This window comes from Anguilla rostrata, chromosome 2 (genome assembly GCF_018555375.3).
Source record: "Anguilla rostrata isolate EN2019 chromosome 2, ASM1855537v3, whole genome shotgun sequence".
Lineage (NCBI taxonomy): Eukaryota > Metazoa > Chordata > Actinopteri > Anguilliformes > Anguillidae > Anguilla > Anguilla rostrata.
Window position 1 is genome coordinate 56100628 of NC_057934.1, and position 13424 is coordinate 56114051.

Below are 13424 nucleotides of genomic sequence, written 5' to 3' on the forward strand. Positions count from 1 at the left end.
ATGCATGCTGGGATAGGCTCCGGCTCCCCCTGCGACCCTGCCCAGGATAAGCGGGTATAGATAATGGATGGATGGAAATGCAGAGAGGAAAATACAAGATAAGATCTCGTAGACATCCGGAGTAAGACTGTTACTGCTGGAGCAGCGCTCACGTCCAAAACCATAGCGAAAAATGTCATGAGTCATGATCTTTACCTGGATGACTAATAACTAAAGATATACCTACAAATATTCTATGAATATTCTTAAGAAGTATGACTGCTGAGCGAAAAAAATCTTTAATAAAACTTGCATTAAGTGTATTAACAGTAATAGTAACTCCATTATGAGAGGAACTTTTAATAATTTATGTTGTTCGACAAATTGATTTCAAGCTAAATGCATACTTGGGTTCTTGGATAGCCATTTTCATAATACAATATCCACTCACCATTTCATAAATATACACTTAATAAAGGCATTGTCCATCTCTAGTATAAAAAAAACAAAATATTGGTTCAGGAGTAATAGATGTTTCAAATGCATTTCTTTTTCAATACTGCATCATAACAGTATACTGCTAGTATACAGTAAATACCAGCGCACTAAGATTTCCTGTTAGAGGAAAACTGTAAACATCTGATTTGCTTAACTGTATTTGCTTAAATGTATGGATGTTAAAACATGATATCTTTGCATATTAGCATTGATATGCATTTATCGATGTGATTGTAAGAACAGTTTTTTAATTGCTCAATTAATGGTCAAGGTTATTCTGGAGGATAGATAAACTGATCTGGGATCGGTTCTCTTCCTTGAGTCTGTGCCGAACCACAGACCCGGCCTGGGAACGCAGACGAGATGAAGGTATTGAAGACATTCCTGAACAACAAACCAGTGAGTATGCTCAAGTCTCATGGAAGACTCTCGGTGTATATATATATATATACTGCATGCATTGTTTATGCATCCTTGACTAACGCTGAGAGTAAATTCCAAGCTTCTCTCCTCAACCCCTCTCTGTAATGTCTATCTGGCAGACTCCGCGACTGATGAAAATCCTTTGCACTCCATGGCACAGACAGAGAGGAGCCTCTCGTCTCCCCTTGGCTGTGCAGTGAGGTGTTGATGGATTTCAGGTGACCTTGAAAAATCCTTTTTCTCGCCGCCGCTTTGAATATGAGGTGATATAATGGAGGTTGCTAAATCACGGAGTCTTTTTGGTCTCTGGTAGGGGGGCGCTGGTTTACTAACCATTCTGTTTATTTCTGTGTGGTTCTCTGAATTTGATCAAATAAAACCCCAGGACATTCAGGGTTGCAACAAGTCCTATTTGCAATCCTCATGCATCAGCGTCTGTCTCATAATTGTTTGCAGAAAGTGAAAATGGAATGGGAAATTAGAGGAAATAAGGAAATCAGAAATAGAAAATCACTGCAGAATAGTGAAAAAGAACTTCCAGACCATGTAGACTCCTCTGGTCCTGGGCACAGTGATAATATTAGACCATCAGGACCTGCAAAGATCAGCCAGTTCCACTGAGTAGTGACCATGTTTGCAGGATGTATTCAACGTATAAATATTTGTACATGCACTGTATACAATGTACTGTGGCTTTGTGCCAGTGAGAGTGATGTGAACACTGAGGGCTGAAGCTTTGGCTCTGGGCTTTGGGGTTTTTGTTGGAGTGTCCTCATTTTCATGGGCACAATAGACATGTTCCATAGGAAGTTGTAGAAAGTAATGATGACATATGATTGCCTCTGCAGCGGCAATGAGTCAGTTTAATAGATTACATCTGAAAAGAGATGTAAAACACCTTAGTCTTTACAGTCTCATAAAAAGGTAACTCGAAATTTAAGCCATTAAGATATGATGCAATTAATGATATTTGGAATGGTAGCTATTTCGAGCCAAGATTGTCAACAGACAAGAGACACAGCCACAGGTGATAATAAACTCAAAGGAATTTTCACTCTAACACTAGAAAGTAATTGTTTATGCAGAAAGTTGTGAGCTCATGGATTTGATTTTCAAGCTTTTATAGTCACCTTTTGAAGTCAAACGCCCTTATTTTCCTTCAAGACCACAGGGCAAACAGATGGAGTTTCATTGTCAATATAATATTTTATTCAGTATTTTATTTTATTCAAATATACAAATGGGTCCCATTATAATTATAAACTAAAACAATATAGCCAATTTAAAAAAATAGTAAACTCATAAATACAAGTAATAATGTCTTGGCTTGGATCACAGTGAAATCCCATTTGAAGTTCATGCTTTTGTGAAAGGTACTGTAATGTGTAAGTCATTTCGGATAAGAGCATCTGCTAAATGCCTGTAATGTAATGTAATGTAATGCAACATAACCAAGTTAAAAGACTATTTTAGCCCAAAAGTAGTGGCTCAGCCAGATTCAACTATAATTTTCTTCTTCTTCTTTATTGTTACTAGTAGTGGTGGTAGTAGTAGTATTAGTAGAAGTAGTAGGGGTAGTAGTAGTAATAGCAGATCAGTCAGGACAGCTCATTTATTTAAATGAAATATGTTAATGAATATGCAAAGTAATTATTTTATCTGAGCATGCACCAACATACACTAACCTTTCAAACGGGGATCAAGATACATTTTCTCTACTAAACTGGAGAAATACCAAAAACCCTGGTAACTGCGAGCAGGGGGTAGCACAATTCTGTGAGCTGTAGCAAGTGTAGTATGCAAAAAGCAGTGCAGACAATTAGCAGCACCTGAGAACATATATAGATATGTATATGCGCTTGGTTGAGTATGAGAACATGTAGCTGAGGCCGACCAATGGTTGGCTGCAGCGAGAGTTTCCTGATCAAACTTGCTCTGTGCATTTCATGCACTTTGCTCATTAGTCGCAGCTAGAGAACTCTTTGCGGTTTATACCTGGCTCTAGTGGTATGGGCTATACTGCACACAGAATTTGGACTCATCACAAATACTCAGCTTATTAAAACATATCCAACAAACACACCTTATGTTTGTTATCAGAGCCTTCAGGAGACTTGTTTGCAGCAAGCAACCCTTAACCTCTTATCCTTATCAGTTGTTACTTAAACCCTGAGTTTAATCCCCCAATCCCTCATTACGCCCCAAACCACATCATACTTACACTTTCTACTATTATCTTGTCTTGTGTATATTTACGTGAAAAAATCATATAGCCTTTCAGCTTTCAGGACAGCACTCAAATTGCCGAATAAGTGATTCAGAAAAAAGTCTTGAATGTCCATATGCAACGTACCTACATTACTTTCACTTCTGGTATATCCAATACTTGATGGTGCTGTTGTCGGGTACAAATGTAACTGCAATCTATTTTCAATTTCTGTTCAAGCTGTAGTTGTTTTCTACCTCTGACAGAAATCTTGAGTCAATCCAACACGTCTTCATTTAGAACTTGACTGACAAGTAGGGTGACATTAGTGATGCATGCTTGTGATAGGTCATGAGATTGTGTAGGAATGTATGTACAGTAAGTGATTGGTTGAGTAAGAGAACATGTAGTAATGTGTGTATGCAATTGGTTGAATATTAGAACATGCGGTTGCTGAGGCCACCAATGGTCAACTTGGATTTTGTTGCCTGAGCAGCAGTTAGTTTCCATACAAGTCAATCAAGTAGTAGGACAAATTAAACAAAACTTTAGGCATTCAAACAAGCCCTCATTGATGTCTGTGCATTCAGTGGCTGGGCCATAATCAGCGAGCACAGCAGGGGGCCTCACACAATAAAATGTCCAGTGTTAAGCCAACTCAATAAAGACCATAAAGTGTTGATTTAATACTGAACACTTTATTGTGTAGGCTGGCAGCGCAGGGCTTTTAAATCGCTTTAGTGGTTGTGAAAACAGCTTTGTATTTTCTTGTAAAATACAATCTCAAAACTGGATTCTCAAACAAAAAATATTTTCACTATGTCCAAGCTATTGAATAACTCAACAAAAGTTTGTCTTCAAGGTGATATATAGTCTTTCCTTGAAACCCTTGTATAATTTTATGGCTCGTAATGCGAATTTCCAGTGGCAGGGAAGTTGTGAACTGGGATGAACTGTGTACAATAATTTAGCCAATAGCTGATGTGGATTTTGTGAAATAAATAGTAGTGCGAGTAGATTATGAAGTGCTTTATGTTTTTTTATTTTTTGTGTTTTTTAAAACATTTGTATGTCTATTATGTGTACCATGAATACTTCCTAACATAGGTTTCATGGGTTTTGATACTTTAGTCTAGCTGGTACACATGTGCCCTTCAAATACTACCATCAACCATGTCTGCTGTGTTTTGCCACAAAGTTATAAGACTATTTGAGAGTAGTGCAAAACAGGGGAACGTTTCCTTTTTAAGTAGAAGAGAAGTGTGGTCATCATCAGTGAAAAAGTTCAAACTCTTTTGACAACTGAAATATTTTGTCAGCACTAATATGAGAGAGGTGAAAATGATGTGCTAACATTGGCTGAATGGCAGCTTGCATCATTTTAATGTCCTTATCCATTTAAATTCTATGAAATGAAATGAATGGGATCAAATTACCATAAAGCATGTAGAATCTATCAGCACATTGGAAGTATTTATTGTCCGTGGGCAGAGTGGAATAAAACTTTCTGCTTTGCATTGCCTCATCATTTATTATCCGGCATGTTTCTGTATGATCCTGGTGACAGTCGATAATATTCCTCAGCTCAATTTTACTTCTGTAGTACTCACACAGCAAGTATGGTTGCCAGAAGTAACTGCCAGATTACTTGACATTAGTCCATTTGTGTATGATGTCATTGACCAACTTTACATGCACGCAGTATTCTGCATGATGGTCCATATCATAGTTTCAGTAATATTTCCAATAAGCTATTTCCATCCACTATGAAATAAAATGGCTGCTAATATGCCTGTATGCATGGTCTTCAGAGTATCCCAATGAAGGACATGCCTAAAATTCCCCACTAATTGCATTGTTTTGGAAGGATGCTAGTTTTTTCCTTATCCCATGGGGTAGTTTCACTAATTGTGCATTTATTGTAAACAGTTATTCCCATCTGTCTCCAGGATGCTTTAGAAACCCTTTTTGAAAGACATTGCTGCTGAGGTGTTTTGTTTCGTCGAGAAATAGCCTTTCATTGAAGCCTTTCATAAATGAAAGAGAAAACGAAACCTTAGAGTTATTACAGAAGTGCAAGCTTTTAAGGCTTGGCATGACAGTTAGCTAGAGAGTGAATGATGAGCCAGTTCAATGAAAAGCAGAACATACAGATAACGGAGAGTTAACCTGATTCAAACCATAGTCTCAGTGCTAGAATATTCAGGCAAACATCAGAATATTAGTGAGCATATATACATGATCATTGTATGCATACATACTGAAGTATTTACTGATTGATTAAAAAATAGTGACGTTCTATATACTCAGTACTCATTCTAAAATGTTTGTGATTGTTACTCATGCGCCTTTTTAATTTCCTATAACACCACTGATGCATCACTTACACTAAGACCTTCCTTAGATTTCCACAGGACAGGAAATAGTGTAATTAAGGTGAACAAACAAACAGAATGACCTGTGATCTTTCGTCCCCTCTCGCCTTCAACAGTCCCTGATTTTTTATGCCTGTGCAGTGTTTGATGAGTTCACCCACATTCGCTCCCAGGCAGTCTTATTAAAGAGAATGATCACAGACAGGAATTCCACCAACCTCCATTTCCTAGAGCAAAGCAATGTAAAAATACAAATAAATACATTCTTGGGAAATGACTCCAGTGTACTATCACACATAGACCTGTGTGTGTGCTTGTGTGTGTGTTGTGGGACAGGAGGTGCATGAGAAACATGATTCACAAAATAAATAAATATCAATTTGGTTTAACTCACTTTGTATCAGTACTGGACACTGAATAGCCCACAAAAAGTTGTTCAACTGAAAATATATCTGCGTGCATGTCAATGAATTTTAAAGTTTTAACAACATGACAATGAAAATGAAATCGGTTTTTCTAAAGATGTTTTGAATCAATAGACAGACATTGCGTATTTGTTTATTTCTAATTTGTCTGCAGGACCATGAAACTAAAGAATAAACGGGGCCAGGGACTCCATCACAGACCACAGCTTACTGGAGTTCACTCTACACAAGGTCAAGCTCAGAGCCCCTTTTCACACAATGTTTATTGCTGTTCAGAGCAGATTACACAACATTTGGCTTGGACTCCAATCTAAAGAGACTTGTAAATTCTGGCACATTTGGGGGAATCGGGTTAGTGTATTTATTGCTAACAGCAGCACTACATCCTTGCATCACAAGGGATTCCAAACTTCAGCTGCATAAATTAATCTCTACTCCTCATTCCTCGCTGGAGCCTGAACTTGCTACTTTTTCTTGATATGAAGCAGGTTATATGAACAACAGTATAGCAGTCTAGTGTGAGTGTATGTGATGAGTAGTGTGTGGTGTGTGAATATCTGTAAGCATATTTTTTGCAAGCGTAAATTTGTCACACATACACATAGTCTAGGAAATGCATATGCATGAAAGAATCACTTCATCAGTTCCTAATGATTTCAAGAGGCTGCACTCTAACCTGGAGGGCCCAAGCTGGAGCTTGAACATGCAGCTCATGTTCTGCTTCACCCCAGAGAGCACACTTAGCGCTGAGTATCACAGACCTGTCAGAACTGATCGGCTTTACCTACACCGACCCACTTAACACTGACGTGCTGGAGGGAGGAAAACATTTTCAAGAAAAGTTAGAGCAACTTTTAAAAATGTATTATTCATCTCTTGGTGAATTTAAACAGCCCAACAGGAAGCCTTCCAGGCCAATAATTCTCTCATCTCCAAGCTGTTTTACCTGTTGGACAGTTCAAAGCCTCACTGACAATTCATTGAGACAGGTGTACGTGGAAGATAAGTTTTCAATGCACTGACTATAAATTACAGGTGAGCTAATTCACTCTCTGGTGCAGACTTGAGATCGTGTCTTCCACCACTTGTCAGTGTTTTTCCATCACTGGATAGCCATGCTCAGCATTTTCTGGGAAGAGAGCTTTGAGATGAACTTATATACACACGTATGAATAGATATGTGTAAAGGTGGCCTGGGCTGTCCATCCAGATGCTAATGAGCCCATTTTGCAATTGTGTATGCCTGCAGATCGGACAAATTCCAGGACAAATTCTTGTCCTCTCCCTGGGTGCATAAATCTGATCTTGTGTTTTGTCTTTTGTTCCACACTTCTCCATCAAATTTGCATTTCTTTAGAGGGACCTACTGGTCAGCTCCTGTTTAAATGGCGATAGAGAATATATTGTAGCATGAAAAGTCTGTCAGTGCTCATCTGGGAGGCAAGAAACTAGCAATGCGTTTTATTCTTTTGGCAGAATCTCTCAGTCAAGGTACTTAGGGTGGACCAATAATATGAGGTCTAGAAGGTAGTCTTCAGACTTGATGGGATAAGGCTTTATTTTTTTAAGGTACAAGTAGGTTATGTTTCTGAAAAATATGACCTGTTACATATGATCATTATCAACGAAGAGGTATAAAGACTGATCAATGTTAAATGATGACAAAGGCCCTATGCACCCAGTACTTCTAGCAAAGGCCTGGGCTGGATGTTTTCACAGTAGAAGAAATGGGCAAGAACATTATTTCTGAGAGAGGATCATTATGGGACAGAAAGAAGACTCCCACTCATACGTCTCCTTAGAGATTTTCTGCTCAAGACATCAGAAACTATTATTTTTGAGTAATTTACATTGTATTTGTTTAACCCTGAAGGGGTTCGTGAACAATTTCGATTAATTCATGCTTTATCTTTTTTTTTTTTTTTAAGGCAGGCGTTTAAGAAACAAGCTTCTTTTGTGGTTCTGGGGAAAATCTGAAATGTTCTCTAATGTAATTCCAGGATAACTGTCAGTGCTTCTGGTGAATCTCAGGACACCACCCTTCTATGTCTACAGAGCTTTGCAGAGAAGGAGAGTTTGTGGCTTCATTAATAAGATGAATTATTTGTGCCTGCTTGGACTAAAGCAACTGACTCAAAGTTCATCCATGGTCGCAAATTCACAGCAGCATAGTTCCAGAGGAGTTATCAAAACACGTTTTCTTACTACCGCTCAATGTGTGCAGAAGGTCAGCCATTACTGAGAAAACTCAAAAGCACACTGTAGATTCTGCGACAGCGAGCCATTGAAGCCCATGTGTTTTCTCTGGAAGGATATGCTCATTCACAGTAGGAGTTCACAAAGCAAAAAGACCGGGAGAAAAAAAATAAATCTTGGCTAGAGTGAGGAAACATTCTGACTGGAACGTTGGAGGAGAAACGCTGTCTGTCTGAAGAAGGATGCCATGTGACCTTCCAGAGTACACAAAAACTGTGTTTTTAAAATCAGAGGTCCCAGTACAATAATATACCGCCTGTATTCTGAATGATCTGTGAAGAATCAAACCTTTGGCCTTTCCTGCTCTGCAGACCCATTGTAACTCTGTGACTCAGACCCGTGCTGCATATGGATCATTACAAACTGTGCAGTTATGCTAAGCAGCTACAGAGCTCCCAGCTTCCAGAGAATGCTCTGAGCAGAATGGCTAAGCTTGCTCAGCATCGCCACTGATGCCACTTTCACTCTCTGCTGCTGAGGAACACATCGGGGAGGCCCGTCAGGGGCGTGCTCAAAACACAAGTAAAGCACAAGTCCTTTCACTGAGAGCTTAATGATAAGTGAAGTCCAAGACTGAGACTTTTTGAGCGTGCTTGAAAAGATCGGGACTCTGCTCCCCATCACCCCTTCTATAAAACATGCTGATTTGATTTGACAGTTAAGTGCTCAGAAATTTCCGTGAGGGAAAAATGGGGACAAAACGTTCTTGAATGTCCCTGTGGAGCTCGGACCAAGCAGACATGGTAAATTATGGGAAGACATGACACGCAGCAGTCTCACCAATCACTCCCCTGGCACCCAGGCCTCTGTGCCGGGGACTTGTTATGACAGCCAGAAGTAACACTGTGACAACCGGGCTGAAAATTCCACGTCTGTTCTTCCAGCACCCATTCGGAGGAAGCGGGGGAGGCTGAAGCTAGGTAGCCAAACCCACAGAAGTTTTTGAAACTAAAGTTCATCAGGTCCTCACTGTGACACACTTCTCCAGGTGCTAGGAGTGGGTATAAACTCATTGCAACTAGAGGGAATAAATGGTTTTGAGCACCGCCCACAGTCCACTTTTAGGCTAGCTGTATAAATGGGACCTGTCTGGGCTGGAGCTGGTCAGACTAATCAGAATGTGTGTAAAGGGTTTAGTGATGGGGGTCAGGTTGCAATCCATCCTGAGTGCCACACCTGCTACAGTAAAGAGACGTATTCCTAAAGGAAGGTGTCAAAGGTGACTCGCATTCCATTGTGATCTCCTAAATTAAAAGCTTCCCCAAAGAGTACCCTGCCGGTGAGCTGCTCGCGTCGGGTGGCAGCCCTCTCCAGACATTATTCCCGAAAGATCTGTCAGCTCCAGCTCAGGAAACAGCAAGAGCATGAGAAAACAAGCACAAATGGCACGACAGAAATGCGGTCAGGTAATAGAGTGCACATGCTGGAGCTAGGTTTAAAATCTGGGGAGGAATAATAGACATTTGTATCATTTTTATACCTTTGCTTTCCTCCATCCCTCTCTCTTTCAGATATCTCTACTCTCCCCTCTCCCGTTCTTTTTCCTCTCTCTATCTCTGTCACTCCCTCTATCACAAACTCTACTCTGTTGCTCCCAACTACTCTCTGCTTTCGAGTCTTTCCTGTTTTAATTTCTTTTCTTCATCCCCCTCTTTTCGACTTTCTCGTTCCTCTCATTAAGACAGTTCCTCTAGCCCTATGCTAGAGGGCAGCATAGAGTCAGTCTGCCTGAGCGTAGGCCTCTCGTAGCTTCGCTCAGCTCCTATTGTTGCGGCACGCAGAGGGAGGATTGCTCTCGCCCTCCTCTGCCTGTTTCTCCCATGTAGATGAATTACTCCGTCTTAAGGGGGATTCAGATCATAGAGATTCTTGGCTGTGCGCCGTATGTCATTCAAACTGCCTCTGACATGTGCTCGCACACCCCGTCATGCTTTGAGTAGGGGTGCTGGCAGTCCTCCATAGACAGACAGAGGCTCTCGAGGAAGTTCGTCCAGCTGAAAGCAAAGCACAGTACATTTTCCACGGCGGATGAGAGGGATTGCCATGTGGGTTTTCTGTATTAGCCTGCATGCCTGTTCCCACAGCAGATGATCCCCCATAATGCACATCAGAATGCAGCCCCAGCGCCGAGCGCGCGGAATGGGTGGCCTCTTGTCTCTGAGAGTGCACGGGCTCGCGAAGGGAGAGAGATTATTGAATGATAAGGACTAACCGCATTTGAGCATTAATCTATATGCTCTCACTGGAGGTGCATCAGCATGCAAAGTTCACATCCTCATCATGACAGCCTGGGCTGGGTTTGCTGTTGATGGAGGAGACGATACTGTAGCCACCACCTCTAAGAGAGGGTTTAACAGCTCTATTATCTCATTTTGTTCATCACTTGACAGAATGTCATTACTGTAGCTGTCACATGTCCTATTATGCAGTACCCTGGCATCTCCCTGTTGTTCTGATTTGGTTTAAAATCCACAACACGGACACAAATAGTCTCTTTCCACTCTGTGATTATAAGTCAAGTATCATTCAAGCTTCCTGTTAAAAGGGAAAACATATGCAAACACACTCGCACGCACAGGCAGCCCCATGCCCACACTCAGACACTCACATATTCAGACATAGAAACACACACACACACACACACACACTCACACTCACAAACATCCTCCAATTGTTTGTGGCTTTTAATCGGGAGGTCACCACTCCTGGTGAGCAAAACATGAGGAAAATTACAGCTAGTCTTAAGAATACTGTCATTTTTAACAGGACAGGTTTATATGAGCACACTATTGAAAATAATTTGTAATTATAACTAATTTCTCACAGCCTTGAGCATGTCTAAACTTTTCATATGCAGTAATTTATCCATCACTTGGAAAAATAATCTCAGCATGGTATAGGAAAAGTTCAAGTAGAGAAAATTATTATGAAACTGTGAACTCTGGTACATTAGCTACACATGAGACTATTGGCTAAGCTCCTGCCCAGGGGGCAACAGTTCACGCATTTCATCAGAAGACAAATTTCTGGATTTGAGAAGAAAGTCTCTTCACTTAATGCTTGCCTGAAATGAGAGGTCAATCAGATCTGAATCCATCAAGGAAATTGGTGGATTACATCTTTTTTCCACAGCAATGTAACATTTGTGAGCATCCCGGCCCTTTGTAGTGCTGTCATACTGGATTTTCCCCATAGAACGAATCTGTTCTTCCCCTTGGCTCTTCTCCCTTTTCCTCTGGGTGGACTTCTAGCACTCGGATTGTAAGTGCATTTCTGGGCATCACCATGTGCCACTCCTAGAGGCATACACGCACATACACACAGCTCTCTTTTTCTGCTTTCTCATTGTAGGTCTTTGACTTTCTGCCTAAGGAATATATTTAGTTTTAAAGGTGACTGGCATGTGTTCCTGTGTCCTAATGTACCTCATCAGCGAGCAGCATGAGTCTGGCAACGGGGCTCTGTGCTTGCTGGTGTTTACAAGTGGGTGTGCGCCGCACAGATGCAAACCCTTCTCTTCCTCAATAAATTCATTAAAGGTCACCCTTCCCTGCAGTTGATATTTCATTATTTTTTATTTCGAAGAATTTTGAGTCGGAAGATCCAATGTGTGTTTTCTGTCTGAGTCACGGCACCAGTCTCTCTCCCCCTGACTCTCACCGTCTCACTTTTGAGAAAAATAATGAAGTAGTCTGATAGCCTCCAGATGTGAGTATCCAAGAGCAAAACAATATCCAAAGTCAAAAGCACAAACACTCCGCCAGCCGGCACACAATGTTTCTGTTTATATGTGGTCTTTAGCGTGAGTAGCAGAGCTGTGGGGGAGGGGGGGTGGCTAGTGAAGAACAGGAGATGTGGGAATGAATTGGGGTACTTGCTAGTGGTGTTCATTTAGGCAACCAAGGACACGCTCTACAGCATAAATCAGAGGGATTGTCCAGGCTACAGACTGTAGACCAATAGCAAAACAGACGGTGGCCATCCTTCCCTTGGGTGTCAAAACTTTGTGTTTGCATGAATTCCCACTCATTCTCCACTTCATTGTGAGGCCAGCTAACTGCTGCATACCTTTTTGTGCAAATCGCATTTTCTGGCATTTAAACTCTATTTACTCAAAGTGGCCAGCCAGAGCTAACGCAATCAAGTGTAGCAAAATGGGAAGAAAATCTCCTTGGGGATAGAAAGACTGTTGCCCTGCTGGGAAACTGCTGTAGCAAAGGCGAGGACGTGGGTTTAAGTTTCTGCTTGCTCCTTTAACTGTGCCGTATGCCTGTCTCATTCCTGTGGGGCTAGTTTCTCCCCCGCCTGCCTTGGTTAGTGCCCCTTACTGAGAGGTACTGTGTAGGAAAACTGACCTCCAGGCAGAGCGCTCTGATGAGAATAGCGTCACGGTAAGCCCAAGAGGTACTCTGGGGTTGAGCCCTTCATTGGTAATTCAGACAAGCCTCACAATGTGTTCTCAGCTTTTTTTTCTTCTTCTTCTTCTTCTTCTGACCTTTACCTTGGCATTGTGTTTCTGATCGGGCAGCGCACTGCCCTCACGCATGTGCCCAATCTCTACTCGAGACGAGGCAAGGCAGGGAGCCAGGCCTTAATCTTCAATGTGCCACTGCCTGACTGATGCAGGCAACAGTAAAAACAGTCAGATGCTGGAGCTCCTGTGTAAGATTCTCCATGTATCCTTAAGGAAAAACATATAACTGCATGTTACCAAAAGTGTGATCCACACGCAAACAAGTTCTGACACATGGCAAGAGATGGTAGGGTATTTGACACACTAAGGATTGGATTTTAATTACAGCGTTATACAGTTTCAGCCCAGCTAAGTATATAGCACAATAGTAGTCATTGTGATGAATATAAATTTCACTTTAATTATGTGAAGCATTGTTAAAAAGACTTTTGGTGTGTGATGTCTTTTCACATTCTGCAACACTGTTAGTTTTGACTGACTTTCTGATTGGATGGTAAGCAGTGTACATTTAGCTCAACCTAGCCATTTAATACTAAAAGGTTTAAACCGTGATGGCATCAGTAAGGGAAAGAATCCATTCATAAAATAAAATGTACTAAAAATATTACAACATACCTTTTTGTATCTAGAATCACTCAAAGCTGTAAAAAGAGATCAGGCTCAAAACAGTTTGTCTCTGATATTCATTTTTCATTACGCTATAGGAAAATAAATTACTCTTAAAAGGATACATTGCGCCCCCTGTAAGAGTATTTTAGTCGTGCAGCAGCCAATGTTTGGATTCATCT